The sequence below is a fragment of the Balaenoptera acutorostrata genome, chromosome 1 (assembly GCF_949987535.1).
Source record: "Balaenoptera acutorostrata chromosome 1, mBalAcu1.1, whole genome shotgun sequence".
Classification (NCBI taxonomy): domain Eukaryota; kingdom Metazoa; phylum Chordata; class Mammalia; order Artiodactyla; family Balaenopteridae; genus Balaenoptera; species Balaenoptera acutorostrata.
In genome coordinates, this window is record NC_080064.1 from 97,513,427 (window position 1) to 97,529,105 (window position 15,679).

At 52.6% G+C, this 15,679-nt stretch overlaps 1 protein-coding gene across 4 annotated transcripts in view; it reads left to right on the forward strand.

Annotated features, from left to right (window-relative positions):
• Positions 1-1,572: 1,572 nt before the first annotated feature.
• Positions 1,573-15,679, forward strand: part of SLC6A17 (solute carrier family 6 member 17) — a 48,343-nt gene continuing 34,236 nt past the window's right edge. For 2 of the 4 annotated variants that reach the window (XM_057527970.1, XM_057527978.1), the window contains exons 1-2: positions 1,573-1,973; positions 7,048-7,129. The gene's annotated coding sequence lies outside the window, so the exon portion shown is untranslated. The remainder of the gene's footprint in view (positions 1,974-7,047; positions 7,130-15,679) is intronic. The other 2 variants (XM_057527967.1, XM_057527974.1) reach the window with 1 other exon arrangement.

Below are 15,679 nucleotides of genomic sequence, written 5' to 3' on the forward strand. Positions count from 1 at the left end.
TTCTGCCGTATCCTCAGGGCCTAAAACAGTGTAGGCAAACACTAGGCTAACACTAAGTAGTGGTTGAGTGAAGAGATAAGTGTCTATCAGAAGATAATTCTCCATGGGTGACTCAAGTTTCCACAAGTCTCATGGGTAGAGGCATTGATGGCTTTTTGTTCCAGACTATCTTTTTGAGGAGGTTTGCATGGCAAACAGCCTTGAAAGACAGAGATAGGGTCTCCCCCAGTGGAGGCCAGGTATATTTGCCTGTCCAGTATAATAAAGATAATGTCTCCCTCAGGAGCAAAGGTTGGCAGGTTTGCTTGCATTATAAAAAGACTGGGGTTTCCTAAGCTTGGAGCTCCTCAGCATCTGCAGTATCACCTGGGCCCAGCTGCACATCCCTCCCATGGGACTTGGGTTAGAGAAACTGATTTGAATGCTAAGCTTATGCTACCTGCTGTGCTATGTGTACGAAAGTCCTTTGTCTCTGGCCCAGGAGTCCTTTGTCTCTGGCCCAGGTGTTAGACGCAAGGGTAAAATCTCAGAGCCTTCAGAATTCATGACAATGGTCCTACTGCCTTTCAGTAGAGCAACTGATAGAGCCTCCACCTCCCATCCCTCCCAGACACCTGCCTCTAATGCCAAGGTCCCCTTAGTGTCCTCTAGAGCCGAGATAATTCATCCAGACTCCCCACACAGCCCTCCCAGGCCCTGAGGGATGGCTCCTACTTCCCTAACTGCACCTCCGCTCAGCCCACCCCTGCTCCAGCTCAGGCAGTCATCCCAACTGCACACCTTCTCCACTCACTTGCACCTTTGCCCTTACCATGCTGTTCCCTCCACAAGGGTCACCCATCCCCCTTTCCATTGAAATCCTGTCCACCCTCTACGGCCAGGATCCTGTCTCACCTCCTCCATAAGGCCTGCCCAGAGCTCAGTCACTCTCTGAGATTCACTCACTTTACTCATCTTGTAGGGTCCTCCCATCCTTCTGTCTTGAATTGTGGCTTCCTGGGTAAACCCCACTCTGCCTCTCCCCGAGGTTCCATGCCTTCATCTCCCAGAGCAGTGATCTTTGCAACTCCTGCAGCCCCTGGCATACAGTAGGAGCTCAATAGATGAGCGATGTATTGAGGAGTTGAACGGCACAGGGAAGGGTCTTGCAGAATGGTAGGAGGGAAGGACAGTGGAGTGGAAAAGTGTGGAGAGTGAACAAAGGCATGGAGGTGGAAGTGGCTAGGGCAGGTGAATAACCACTTTGGCGGGGGTTGAGTTCATACCAGGAGGCCGAAACAGATGCGCCTGGAAAGATGAAGGAAGTGAGGCCCAGGGCTCAGGAGGGCTTCGGCCATGGAGCCCCCATTCCTCTTTGAGGGCAGAACCTGGTAATGCTCCAGAATCTGGGTCCCTCGGCTAGGGGTTTCCAGAGGCTGCTCCCGGGGCAGCCCCCTGCCTCTCCCTGCCCACCCCCTCTGTCTGCGTCGTCCATCAGAGCCTCGCTCACAGCCCCAGAGCCTCGCACTGACGCGGGCCCGTGCGTGAGTCAAGCCTGCGTCACGGCGCCCCGCCGCCAGGGTGGCCTTTCGCAAAGCGAGGGAACAGTGCGCGCTGCGCTCCGCCCCGCTCCGTTCCGCTCCGCAGAGCCGGCGCGGCCAGGGCGCAGGGAGGGTGGCCCTCGGCCCCGGTGCCTGCAGCCTCACGCGCTACCTCCGGCTTGGGACCTGGGTTCCCGGACCGCTCCCCCGAGGCCCGAGCGCGCCGCGGGCGGGAGACGGGCCGGGACAAGCGGCGAGGAGAGGGCGAGAGGAGCGAGCAGAGTCTCGTGCGCCGGCGCGCGGCCCCGGGTCCCCTCCCAGCCCTGGCCGGGGCCAGTCGCCGCCACACTCGGACTGCCCGTGGGAGGGGCTGTGCACCCGCGACCCGTCGGGGACCGCAGCTGCTCGGTCGGAGTGCAGCGGCCGAGACCGCGCGACGGCCACGCGGGACAGGTGAGTCGCCGGCCGCGCCCCGTCTGGCTTTATGGGACCAGCCACCGCAACTTCAGTTATTCCGGCCCCGCCCCAGCCAGGGAGGCCTAAGGATCGAGGTGCGAGGCGGCGGTGCCGGGGTATCGACCCAGCCTTGCGAGGGCCCCGGGCTCCTCCCGCCACTCCAGCCGCCGTTGCCTGGCGACGGAGCCCCGGGGCCCGCGCTTCTCGGGCGCTCCGGGGGTGTCCTGCGCTGCGCTCACGGTTGGACACCGGACTCCAGCTTCCGGGGCTAAGAGGGCCCAAGAACTCCGGAGGTAATCGGGCAGAGCTGCAGAGGCAAGCGCCCGCGGAGGAACGGGGAGGAGGCCCGGCCAGAATCGCCGCCTGGAGCTGCGCGCCCAGGGCGCAGTTCCCTCGGGGAGGCTCCTGCGCGGCAGGAGACCCCAGCCCCAGCCGCTCGGCTTCAGGCCCGTGACCTTGACAGTAACACTGGCAAGAGAAGCAGAGCGCTCACGCGCGAGATGAATATTTAATTCCCAGTCTTGGGGCTGGTCCTCGCTGAATTCGGAGCTAGCGGGGTGCCCATCCTCCCTCGAGGGAAGCGCGTCTGGGAACCGAATGGCGGAGATGGGGGACGTGCGCGGGGTGCAGGTCTGGAGGGGGCACCGCCTCGGGAGAGAGGCCTCTGCCACGTTTATACCTGTGCGCACCGTGCTCTCTAGCGATGCTAGTGTGTCTAGCGCACAGTGCTCTGGGGAGGGCCGCTCCCGCAGGGGCGCGGTCTCCTGCTCTGTCCTTTTAAAGCTCAAACAGCCCTGTCAGGGCTGCAAGTGTTCAGAAATCCCGAGGCCATTCACCTTACAGGACCCAGTCGCTGTGACGCGGAGTTAAAAAAAATTTGTTCCCACCCCTCTTTCGTTCTTTGAGAAAAAATTTAACGGACCCTTTGGATTAGGAAATTTCTAACCAGAGCTACCTTTGGGGCAATTCCGCTGTGAGTATGAGGCAGGTGGGGTTGGGTTGGGGAGAGAAGTCAGTGGTGTAGAGGAGGAAGATTCTTTTGAGGGCACTGCCCCTGCCTGTTAACAGGAACTTTCAGGAACTAAGAAAATCCTGTAATGGCTCGCCCCAAAATTCAACCAAAACTTTAGTTATGCTGTGCTGGACCTACCGACTGATGTCTGAAGAACAAGGCCAGAGTGTGTAGAGGTTAACCAGAGGGCTTCTTCCGTCTCATGCTGTGCTTGCATTATCCCATGGTCTGGTGAGGTGGACCCATCACCTGGGCAGAAAGAGCTTTGAGGTCACACCTGCTTGTCCTTGGCCATGGCCCATCCACGGGGACCATGAGAGGCTCAGCTCCTCTGCTGGCTTTTTGTCTAATAGAGCAGCTGTGGCTAAGTAGGTGGTGAATTTCAGCAAATCCCTGCATCTCAGCCTGGAGGGTGACTCAGTGTAGAAGGCAAATTGTGCCCACCAGCTCTGATTGGAGTGAGTGTGTTGGGCCTGAGTCACACACAGAGTCATGTGTCAGCTGTTTGTGAGTTGAATGGAGTTCTTCACCAGGACTTGTGAGTGGCAGTGACCCAAGCTCTCAGTGTTTTGGAGTCACTGACCAAAGGTGAGCAAGTTTCCAGAATGAGCTAAGCAGAGCTCAGGGTGCCTGGCTGCTGGGCAAGGGTCCTGGAGCTCTGACCCCATGGGGAAAGTGAGCAGGGCCGGGTTGGGGGGGGGTGTTGGAGGAGAGGCTTGGCGGGGGGGCCCTGTGATTTCAGTGAGAACTTGGTCCAGTGCTCTGCCATGTGCCAGCATGGGGTGACCTTGGGCAAGTCCCTTTACCTCCCGAGCCTTGGTTTCCTCAACTGTGAAGCAGGGATGCCAGTGGTACCTTTTCTGCAGGCTTATTTTTGAGACCAGTGCTAGACATGTAGCAGATGCTCGTTAAATGTTAGTTCCCCACCCCTTTCCTTATGGGCCTTAATCAGAAGTAATTCTTTCTCTTCCTGTCCTTGTTTCTTGGTGTGAGAGGGGGCATGGAGACAAATGAAAGTGTCAGGGCTTTCCATGTGGTTAAGAAGGACGCATAACTCAGCTTCAAACTGACCTATTTCCAACCCTCAGGTCTCCCCTGGGAGACCCTGAGTGGGGAAGCCTGAGTAAGAGCAGTGCTATGGGGGATGGAGTGGAAGGTGGGGGGTGAGGGGGCTGTGCTGGGTCTGCTGGGTGCCCTTGGTTGCCTGCAGCTGCTTCAGGGTGAGACTCTAGCACAGACTTTGACTCCTGAGGATTGTTCATGGCTGTGGCCTACACCCAAGTTGCAGCACTCGCTAAACTTCAGGAGTCCCTGCTCTTTGATCAGGTCTTGTCATCCCCCTCCCCACCTGTCCTGTCCATAATGGAGTTGGGAGCTATAGAAGAACAGTCCAGGAGAGGCTAGGCTGGCCTTCCTGGAGAGGAAAGGAGTATATCTCCTGCCTTTATATCTCCTGCCTTTCCTGAAAGATCCTGGGCCACTGGCTCCCTCCTGTAATATGTCTAGACCTGGTGCTGAGCTAAGAGGTGTGCACCTTAAGAGCAAAGGAAATATGGGGATCCCCAGGGCAGCAAGAAAGAAGCCATGCTGACCCAGGGGACTCCAGTCTGCTTCTGGAAATGTGCATGTGTGTGTGTGTGGGGGGGGTGGCTGGGTGGGGGGGTGGGGGGGTGGTACATGAACCCTGGAATCACTGCCCTCCCAATTGGATCTGGGAGCAAATTCCAAGGATGATAAATACAGAGATGGGAGGATTCCTAAGAAGCAAGTTCCTTCTGCCTGTGCAGCATCCCTTCCCTGTGCTCCTTCCCATCCAGGTTTGCTGCAGCAGGACAATTCATCATTAATCCCTTCAAAGCTGCTAAGATAAGCAGCAGAACGGTTTAAAAGGAAGATGGATTTCGTTTTGTTTCTGTTTTTTTTCCTGAAAACCAGGTCTGAGTTATTGCTTGCTCTCAGGCTGGGCTGCAAGAAGTCCTCACAACAAAATATCTGGAGCACCAGGATGGAAAAACTCTGTTAGCCCGTACAAAGTCCTTTTATAGCAGCCCTCTCCTGACTGAGGCTTCCAGAGGTCAGAAGCACAGTACCACAGGTAGATCTGTGTTAGTGCACTGCCCCGAACGCAGGTGGGATGGTGATCTGTGGGGAAATGCCTACTTGGCCTGCTTCTAGGAGGGGCAGGTGCTGGGTTCCAGCAGCTCACTCGGTGCTTGGCACACAGTAATAATATCCAGGTTTTTATTGAGGCTTGTGCTAAGTGCTTTATTCATACACTATCTCGTTTAACCTTCGTTACAGTCCCAGGAGGCATATTATTGCTCTCAGCAGTTTACAGATGTGGGACTTGAGGTTCAGAGAGGTTAAATAATTTGCTCAAGGTCACACAGTAGTGAATGGCACCTGAGAATTTGAACTCAGGTCTGTCAGATTCCAGACTTCATGCTCTTGATGTCTATGTGATGTGTCTCTGTAATAAGTTCTTAATAAATGTTGCTGACAACCTAGGCATTTACACAAATGAGCTTGTCTAAACCTGTGAATTTGGTTCTTTAAGCTGGTGCCCTGAGAAGGGGGTATGAGCCTCTACTAATGGGAAATTGGTAGAGAATGAACATATCTCAGTTTCTAAGCTTTGAGGAATACAGTATGTGGTTCCAGGTAGATTGGAATCCAGAAGAACATCCCAGGCTCCATCTTGGTGCTTTACTGTCCTGTCCATCTTTCTCTTCCTGACCTCTACCACCCCTGACCTCATTCCCTTAAAGTTTGTCCAAGTCTGGGGTTGGTTCTGGGAGCAGTGAGGGAAGAGTCAGAGCAGATTGGAGGTTGCCCTGAGGATTTCTGTGTCTGCAGAATCAAGGACAGCCAGTCGCTGGTGGGAGCTCTGATGTGTCAGGTTTCTCTGCTGGACACAATGTGCTAGGGACCTGCAGCAGTTTCTGGTGAGGTCCCAGACCCCAGAGCAAAACTGCTAACACTTCAAGGTTATTTACAGCAGCTGCGGCATGGGCTGCCCAGAGGGATGTTGCTTGCTTCCTGGTCCTGTCCTGTGGAGCCCACTCTCTTTATCCTTGGGGCTCCACCACTTGCATCCTTGGCTGTTCTGGGAAACTTGGCATCCTCCTGGCTCTCCATCTCTTCTCTCTCTCTGAGAAATCACCTGGAGGAATAGGCCCATACTGTCCTAGCCTGCCTGGCATCTTCAAACCACCTTTGATCACCATGGGGAAGTTTCTGAAAGTGAGGGTGGATAGTTAGAATGTAAGCATCTCCTCCATGCCCAGCAGACAAAGAGGTCTTCCCAGGAACCCTTACTCCACAGACAGCCATTTTGAGGAGATACAGCCTTTGGGTAATTCTCTCCCCCCATCTCCCATCCCCCATGAGTAAAAGTAGAGGAGAACATGGCAGAAGAGTAAGACGCGGAGATCACCATCCCCCATGAGTAATTTTAAAAATTAAAACATGGTTCATCTCTGGATAAATCCAGTTATTTAAGAAAAATATAATTAGATATTCACTGTGTACAGAAAACTCACATGTGAGAACATAAACTCAGATGCAAGATGGATTACTGTACCAAATTATTCTCACATTTAAAACCAGATATATATTGTTAGAGAATAATTTTGGGTCAGGTGAGGCCTGGGCAGCCTGAGCCCCCAACTTGGGAGTAGAGACCGAAAGCGCTTTTGCTCTGAGGCCTCCTGTGGAGTGAGGGTGGGGCGAGTGGGGCCAGGGGAAGTGACACCCCAGCTCCCAGGCCCCGGGGTCATCGCACCAGCTGCATTTGACCCACTGCGCTGCCACTCTGTCTTCCAGGGCCTGCGCACAGTTCATTTGAAGATAACAAGTTGCCTCTCGACGTGTTCCATCATTTCTAATTTAATTACTGGTTTAATTAGAACTTCCATTGGATTCTTTGCACCACTGCTTTGCCACCTATTATTTCACTTGCAAATAGAATCTGTTGGTCCCTACCCCAAATTCCTGCTGGTTGCATTTTCTCTTTAATTATAAGACTTCTGAGCTCTGTGGTTTTAAATCCACCTCCAGATCAAGAGTGCTGTTTGAGAAAGCTACGGTTCAGGAGATGTGAACAGTCACCTGGTGGAATGGCTCCAGCAGGTGCTGCCAGGTGAGTATTCAGGGAGGACGTGGACCTCGTCTCCCTGGGGTGTCTACAGGGCAGAGAGCAAGCGTGCTCCTGTGCTGGGCAACCTGGCCGTGGCTCCCAGAATGGCCTGGTAGGTGCTGTCCACGGTCCTGGCACACCTCTGAGACAACCTGCCTGCTAGTAATTCAGGGACTCCTTTAGAACCGCTGGAAGGAATCTCCTTGTCCAGTCCCCAAATTGTATTATGCCTTTAGCTTTGGGAAAGGACCCAGCCAAGTGAGGAAGCTCCTGACCTCAGGGAGGAATGATGGTAGATGGACTTGTTCCACTGTTGACTTGCTGAATGAGATTCACGTATGTCACTTTGCAGTGTGGCATGGTGCGTTGGAGAACTTCCTAACCAGGGCCCCAGAGGGGTGGCATGAGGCCCAGAAATAATGACGCCTTCATTCCTTGGAATAGCCTTGAGTGGCCTAGGGTGGTGAATCCTCCTCCATTTACCCCAGTGTGCCGTAGCCGTATTCTCTTCTCTGTGTGTCATCACATGTGGAAGGATGTAAAGCACCAGTGTATTGGAAAGAGTATGGGCTATCGAGTGAGGTAGACCACAGTTTGCATTCCCTCTCCTCCGCTTTATGGCTGGGTAATCTTGTACATGGTATTTAGCTTCCCTTAGCTTAGGCTTCTTCATCTGTAAAATGAGAATTCCATTTTCCCCCAAGTTTTTTTGGGGGGGTAAATAACATATGTAAGCACAGTAGGTCTTCAAACATGTGTGCTCCCTCCGCTGTGATCTCAGGTGTCCTGCTGGGAGTGCTTTTCTGCCCACCCCTCCACAAAGCCGCACTGAAGCCTGGTGAGGAAAGAGACACAAACGTTTCTGGTTCTCAGGAAAGAGACATCATGTTGGGACTGTAATTAAGGGTTTCTGATCACTATTCCTTCAAGTGCTCTTCACAGTCTGGTGGGTAACTCAGGTAATTGGACACCCTTGATTCCTTCTGTCTCTCTCTGAGACAAGAGAAAATAGTGGCTTTAAAAAAATCCAGGTCAGAGGATTTTGGCAGTAGCTGTGAGGACCCATCTGTCACCACCATGGGCCTCCCATGAATAAGAAAAGAAGGGAGTGAGGCATTCACTCATTGCTCCTGGACTTTTTATTTTCACAACTGATTTTAAAAAAATATTTTTTCCAAATCAGGACAGTCTCATGGATCTTCTGTTTGGGGCCTGTGTGCACTTCAGCACCCTGGGGTCCTCTGTTTCCCTCTCTCTTTAAAACCTAAACCTTATCCAACAGCCAGCCCAGGTCACCACCATCTCTAACCTACCGTCCCCACTTTTTCCTTTTTTTTTTTTTTTAATTTATTTTATTGACGTATAGCTGATATACAACATTGTGTTAATTTCTGCTGTACAGCAAAGTGATTCGATTATACATATATATATATATACATTCTTTTTCATATTCTTTTCCATTATGGTTTATCACAGAATATTGAATATAGTTCCCTGTGCTATACAGTAGAACCTTGTTGTTTATTCATTCTATATAATAGTTTGCACCTGCTAATCTCAAACTCCCAATCCATGTGCTTTTTTAAAAAATTAATTTATTTACTTATATTTATTTTTGGCTGTGTTGGGTCTCCGTTTCTGTGCGAGGGCTTTCTCCAGTTGTGGTGAGCGGGGGCCACTCTTTTTTTTTTTTAATTTTATTTATTTATTTATTTATTTATTTATTGTTATTATCATTTTTTGTTGTGTTGGGTCTTCGTTTCTGTGCAAGGGCTTTTCTCTAGTTGTGGCAAGCGGGGACCACTCTTCATCGCGGTGCACGGGCCTCTCACTGTCACAGCCTCTCTTGTTGCGGAGCACAGGCTCCAGATGCACAGGCTCAGTAATTGTGGCTCACGGGCCCAGTTGCTCCGTGGCATGTGGGATCTTCCCAGACCAGGGCTCGAACCCGTGTCCCCTGCATTGGCAGGCAGATTCTCAACCACTGCACCACCAGGGAAGCCCCGGGGGCCACTCTTCATCGCGGTGCGTGGGCCTCTCACCGTCGCGGCCTCTCCCGTTGCGGAGCACAGGCTCCAGACGTGCAGGCTCAGTAGTTGTGGCTCGCGGGCTTAGTCGCTCCGCAGCATGTGGGATCCTCCCAGACCAGGGCTCGAACCCGTGTTCCCTGCATTGGCAGGCAGATTCTTAACCACTGCACCACCAGGGAAGCCCTCCATGTGCTTTTTAATTTGTACTATACTGATCTATTTAAAAACAGTCGGGTGACATCACTCCCCTGCTCGAAAACTGCCAGCAGCTTCCTGTTATCCTTGAGAGGAAACCCAAACTCCTTTCTATGGCCCACGGGTCCTGCCTGTTCAGGATGCCAGTTATCCTCCTGTCTCAGCACCTCCCACTCTTCCCTGGCTCAGGATGCACTAGACGCAGGGCCCTTCCTTCTAGTCCTTGAACTCACCAACTGCTGCTCCTGCCTCAGGGCCTTTGCACTTTCTGTTCCCTCTGCCCTGAATGCTTTCCCAGGATATCCACATGACTTATTCTCTCACACTATCAGGTCTTTATCAGAGTTGCTTTCCTAACTCCCCTACATATTGTAGCATCCCTACCTTATTCCATCCCTGCTGTATTATATATTTATTTGTTACCACTATGGATACAGTCTATGCCTATATATACAATATTAATTACACATTTGTCTGGTTTTTATTTGTCCTCTGCACTGGAATATACGTCCCCCAGGGCCAGGGACATTATTTGCTCTGTTCTCTGCTGTACTAGGACAGGGCCTGGTGCATAGTTAGTGTTCAGTAAATACCTGTTGAAGGAAGTAAGGGACAGGAGGGAGAGAGAGAGGGAGGGAAAATATAGAGAGGAATTTTTAAAGTCCCATATTTCAGCAGTTCAGCAGTATCCCTAGTTCGTGGGAGTTTCTGGGTGTTTCTCCGTTCTCCTCCAGCCCAAGAGGGGCGTGGGAAATCAGTCACCTGCATCCCCCACCAGCCCCACATGTCCTCAGGTACCTGCGTGCTTGTTCCACACCAGTTCCTGGCCATTTCCGGACTGTGGGTGGATGGGCCTCTGTTCCTGGTTGGACCCGTTTCCCCCATGTTCTCACGAGGAGGGGCAGCTGGTGTGGGTTTATGGTATGCCCCCTGCGTTATATCATTTTATCCTCATGACAACCCTGCGAAGTCAGAGCCTCATCCCCATCTTTTCAGGTCCAGAAACTGCAACCAAAAGAGGAGGTGTACTTCCCCAAAGACTCACAACTTGTAAGTGGCAGCAGAACTCAGACCCAGGTTTCCCTGGCTCCAAAACCCATGATCTTTCTGGGACAGTGTGGTGGTTGAGAGATTCCGGAGTCATCCTGTTTGGTGGTTGGGCCTCCGGCCTCCACTGTTTGACTGTGTGCCGTATTTCATCAATTCCAAGGTGTGTAATCTTGCGCAGTGTCACATCTTCAAATCAGGATGTGCAATCAACAACGTCTCAGATTGGCTGTTGGTCAGGTGGAGTGGTGACCTAGTTGGGTGAAAGCCTTCCATGGACACTTTCTGGTAGGTTCAAGAAAGTACCAGCACCAAAGGATCTTAAGTTCAATGAAATATAGGTAATTAATCCCTCTGAGCCTCTACTTCTTCATTTGTAAAATGGGGATAAGAGTGGCACCAACCTCATACAGTTATTGGTGGGGTTAAAGGAGATAATGTCTGCTCAACACAGTGGCTGCTATGGAGTTGGCCCTCAAGAAGTATCACCTAGGGAACTTCCCTGGTGGCGCAGTGGTTAAGAATCCACCTGCCAATGCAGGGGACACGGGTTCAAGCCCTGGTCCGGGAAGATCCCACATGCCGCAGAGCAACTAAGCCCATGGGCCACAACTACTGAGCCTGTGCTCTAGACCCCGCGAGCCACAGCTACTGAGCCCACGTGCCACAACCACTGAAACCCGCGCGCCTAGAGCCCGTGCTCCGCAACAAGAGAAGCCACCACAATGAGAAGCCTGCACACCGCAACAAAGAGTAGCCCCCCCACTCAGCATAACTAGAGAAACCTCATGCACAGCAACGAAGACCCAACACAGGCAAAAATAAATAAATAAATTTATTTAAAAAAAAAAAAAAAAAAAAGAAGTATCACCTATGTGCTGCTGTTGTCACTGTCATTATTACCACCCCACTCTGCCCTCAGCAACCTAAATTCTCGTGCAAGGCTCAGGCATCTGTGGGGCAGCCGTGGTACTGCTCTTGCTTGTACACCCACTGGGCGTGCATTTCCCCCTCACATGATATGGTAGAACTGAACCAAAAGATTTTGTTGGCACTGGCCCCGCCCACATTTTCCAGTGCCAGTTCCTCCCCCTGTGGACCATCTGCCCCTTTTCCTGCTTTCTCTCCTCCTTGACTAAGAAAACAAAACACCAACTGCAGAGAACACGCTCAGCAAACGCAGCAGGAAGGTGAGACGGGCGGCAGAAGATTCCACTGGCTCCTTTGCCTGTTTGTTGTTTGGAATGGTCCACCAGCCTCAGAAACGCTCCATGCCAAGACTGTGCCCGTCCAGTGTTTATTTCTCTCTGGTGAGGGTGGATCCTGTCTGCAAAGTGGAGAAAAGGAGGCACAAATCATGGCTCCTTTATAAAAGGCAAAAAGTCAGTGAGCGACGGTCAGGCTTCTTAGTTTACCTTAGCTTTAAACTGCCGCTTGGGGCATCAGATGCTCTTGGGATCAGAATGTCCTGTCAGAAAATGGGGAAAATTTGAAGCTGGAAAATTACATCAGACCCTAGAAAATTTGGGGAGTTCAAAGTACTTTAATTCATTGATTCACGCACTCACTTCATTCGTATCATATTTGTTGAGCACGTGTGGTACTTAAGTCACCAGGATTTGGCCTTGCAGAAGCAAAGATGCTGTCAATCTGGATAAGGACAGGAGACCACAGCACAAACCCAGCAAATCTGTGAAATGGAGTCAGAAGTAACCATCCTATTGATTTGACTTCTCAGTAAGCTTTTCTTTCTCTTTCTCCTTCTATCCATGTGGTAACCAGATGCAATTGGTAGGTAAGCACTGTTCCCTATTTTCCATATGAATAAGGAACAGAAAGCTGTCTTCCAAGGCCTGGGGTCCCCCTGACATGTGCTGGAGGGCTGTGCCGGATTAGAGCCCCCGGCTGGGCAGGCGACTTCTGGTAGGTTTACCGCCTCTCCTCTAGTCAGAGCTATTAACTCTTCACCCCGGCCTCTTTGTTTCAAAGGCAAAGGCAGTGGTTCAGATTTCAACATAGGAAGCGGGTTGTTCTTGGAGGGTAGGCAGGCAGAGACCCTGGAGCATCTGTAAATACCACATTCTGTCTGGTATGCCAGGCCCTGCTGGGCCCGGGGCAGGCAGGAGGGGCACAAAGCTGAATACACCTCGGGTCCTGCCCTCAGGGAGCCTTGTGGTTAGAAAAGGAATCAGGCCTGTAAACAACTAGCTATACTAGAAAGCCAAATGGTAAAAGTGTAAAATAGTCTTATAAAGAGCGTGCTGAGGAGAGAGAAAGGGATACTCATTCTTACTGAGAGAACTGCGGAAGGTGTCACAGGTGAGACAGTGGGCCTCGAGCTGGGCCTTCAAAGACTAGAAAGTCCAGGAGGCAGAGGATGGGGAGTGGTGGGTGGGCAGGGGAGGAAAGGGGGAGCCGGGGCTGGGGAGGTGGAAGGGGGCCCAGAGGAGGAGCTCCGTGTCTTGGCCAGGGCAGTGCGTTGGCACTGGGTGCAGAGGACATGGTACCCAAGAAGCCGCCTCCAAAGGCATGGAGGAGAAGTGAGCTGGGAGCCTGTCGCCGGCCTCTAGCGGAGAGAAGTTCTGAGCTAGAGCACGAGGGGTGGGAGAGGACAGATCTGAACCCACTGACAGGAATTTGCGACGTGGGCATGAAGGGTGAAGGAGGGAGAAGCCAGGAATGGTGCTGGGTCCCTGCCTGTGCATCCTGGGCGAGAAAACTCAAGGCGGGTGGCCACCACATCCATCAGGAGCAGTTTGCCTCAGGTGACTGCCAGGGGTTCCAATAAGACAATTAAAAATAATTTGGAGGATAATTTGGGTCTCTGATAACAGTCTGACCTGTTTCGGGCTCAGTGGAAGCCCAGAGGCTCTGAGGTAATTAGGACAACTGTGTGGGCCACCACCGCTTGTCACCTGGAAATCAGGAAGCTGTTAAGTTCCCTGAGAGAAAGGGGCCCGGCCTTGCTTCCTTCTCACCATCGCTTAGCCCTGAGTTGGACCTTGGCAGTATGGCGCGGGGAGCTGGGTGCTCTCCTCGACTTTCCTCTGCTGGGGGCTCTCACGGCTTCCCTGTGGTGGAGGTTTGCATTTACGAATGTGCAGCACCCTCTCCAGAGCCCCCCGACCCAAGAGCAGCAAAACTGGGCATGCCCCCTGGGGCTCAGTGAAGCCAGCACTCGAGGTCTGTGGTCCCCTTGGCTCCTCTTTCCCCAGGATGGCAGCTTGTCCACTCAGCTCCCCGGGGGTCTCCCTTGGAAAATCAGTGACTCCCTTGAGTTTGTCCCTTGAGGTATCTGATACAAACTTACCGACCCCAGGAGGCAGGTGCTCAGAGGGTCCCCCGCCCCCTCTCTGGCTGCTGTCGAGCGGAGGGCCCTCTGGCTTGGCTTTGGTTTCAGGGTGAACAGCCACCCCCTTGGGGTAATTGCTGAGCGCTGTGCTTGAAAAGCTGTGGAGCCATCAGTCCTCTGGCAGGAGACATTTTTACCTGTCTGCCTCCTAGCGGCACTATTTTTTTCTCTTTTTAAGAAGATTCACAGTTCACTCACTGGTCCTGCTTCTCTCACGTGTGCTATTCTGAGCCGTAAGCTGCGTCTGTTGCTAAGTGACAGATCTGGCACCAAGGGCTTTCTTGGCATTTGAGCCCCTCTGCATTGTGCTTTAAGTAATTGAGGCATTCCTTTCCGAGAGTACCGTGGACTGATGCGCTGCTCGGGAAAGCAACTTTACAATCCACCCCCAACTACTACAGGGCGATGATCTGAGTACGACTGGGTTGGCTGCCAAAGCATCCCCTCAGCGCACCAGTGAGCTCTCAGCTGGCAGAGGGTGGCCTGACAGACCAGCCCAAGGACCTGCAGTGTCTAGTGCCTGGGGCTGGTCACACCTTGCTCACACGCACATGCAGGAGGGGCACTCCCTGGATAGATGCAGAGCTGAAAGAGCCTCAGAGATCATCCAGACCAACTCATTTCACACACAGGGAAACTGAGGTCCAGAGAGGTCAGGGTGATGGTGCCAATTAGCACGGTTGGCTGGTGGTTGGTCAAGACCAGCACCGAGCCAGCCTCCCGCTGCTTGGATCTCGGCTGGCTCCACGGTCCGCAAAGGCAGGGGCAGAGAGGAATCTGCACCCACCCTGGGTTTTCTCTGATCCTGGTGCTTGTCCCCAGCAGTGCTTCGGGGTCCTTGGCTGGTACACATTGGATTCCCGGGCCCTGGTCTGAAAGCTCACCTTTCCCCACAGATGGCCTCCAGGCTTCAGGGAACTAGTGCGTGCAGGGAGCGAGGGTTGTTCTGAGTCGCTGCTGCCACCTTCCCTTTAAAAGCACGGAGAGGGCACAGGAGTGGGGAGACCTGGGTGCTGACAGCTGTGTGATGTGAGCCATGCCCTGTCCCACCCTGGGGCATAGCTGTCCGCCTCACTTCCCGGGCCAGGCTGTGAATCCGAGATGATGAGAAGAGGTGACGTTTGTGAGCGCTTGGTGGGGGCCGGTCCCCTTCTGAGACCTGTACAACCTGTCCTCTGCATGACATTGCAGAGTGAGCGCTGCTCTCCTCAGTGACGCTCACCAAACGAGCTCAGTAAGGTGAAGAAGCTTCCCAGGCCGGCAGTTGGTAAGGAGCGAAGCTGAGATTCGAACCCAGGCAGTTCGGCTTCGGAGCAGAATCACCCCATACTGTGCCCATAGACTGTGTAAAACTTGTTTTTAAATGGTTTCAAACTATTCCAAATGCGAGCTATAGTTTGAGTAATGATACTGCTAGACTTTACTATGAGGCCATGTTTTTATCAGTAATAACCTTACTGATCTTTGGGCCCGGGATCTGGCGCCGCATGGCCTTTACCTGCTTCCCTCTGACCCTGGGGCAGGTGAGTGGGCCTGGGCTTCGCAGGGTGCTGCGCCAGCAGCCTCAGGGTGCTGTCACTTCTCGCTAACAGAAAAAGACATCTCTGAGCTGGTGGTGCTGCAAAATGCTCTCCATCCTCCACCCCGCTCCCCCCCCACCCCGCAAACTCATTTTGGCTTTTCCTGAGGAGAAACAGGGCATTTATGTAACAAAATATAAATAGGGGGACTTACATATTTTTAAATGAATAAAGGCAAAGAACGCCAGGCTTCCAGGTAGCAGCCTCTGTCATTTGGGTTCTTCCTGGTGCCAGGCCCTGCACTAGGCACTTTGTATGCATCTGCCCATGGAATCCTCATGCAGCCCTGCCTGGGAGGCAGGAACTGTCATCAGATAGAACATTTTCACCCGAAAGGGAGCCTGACGCT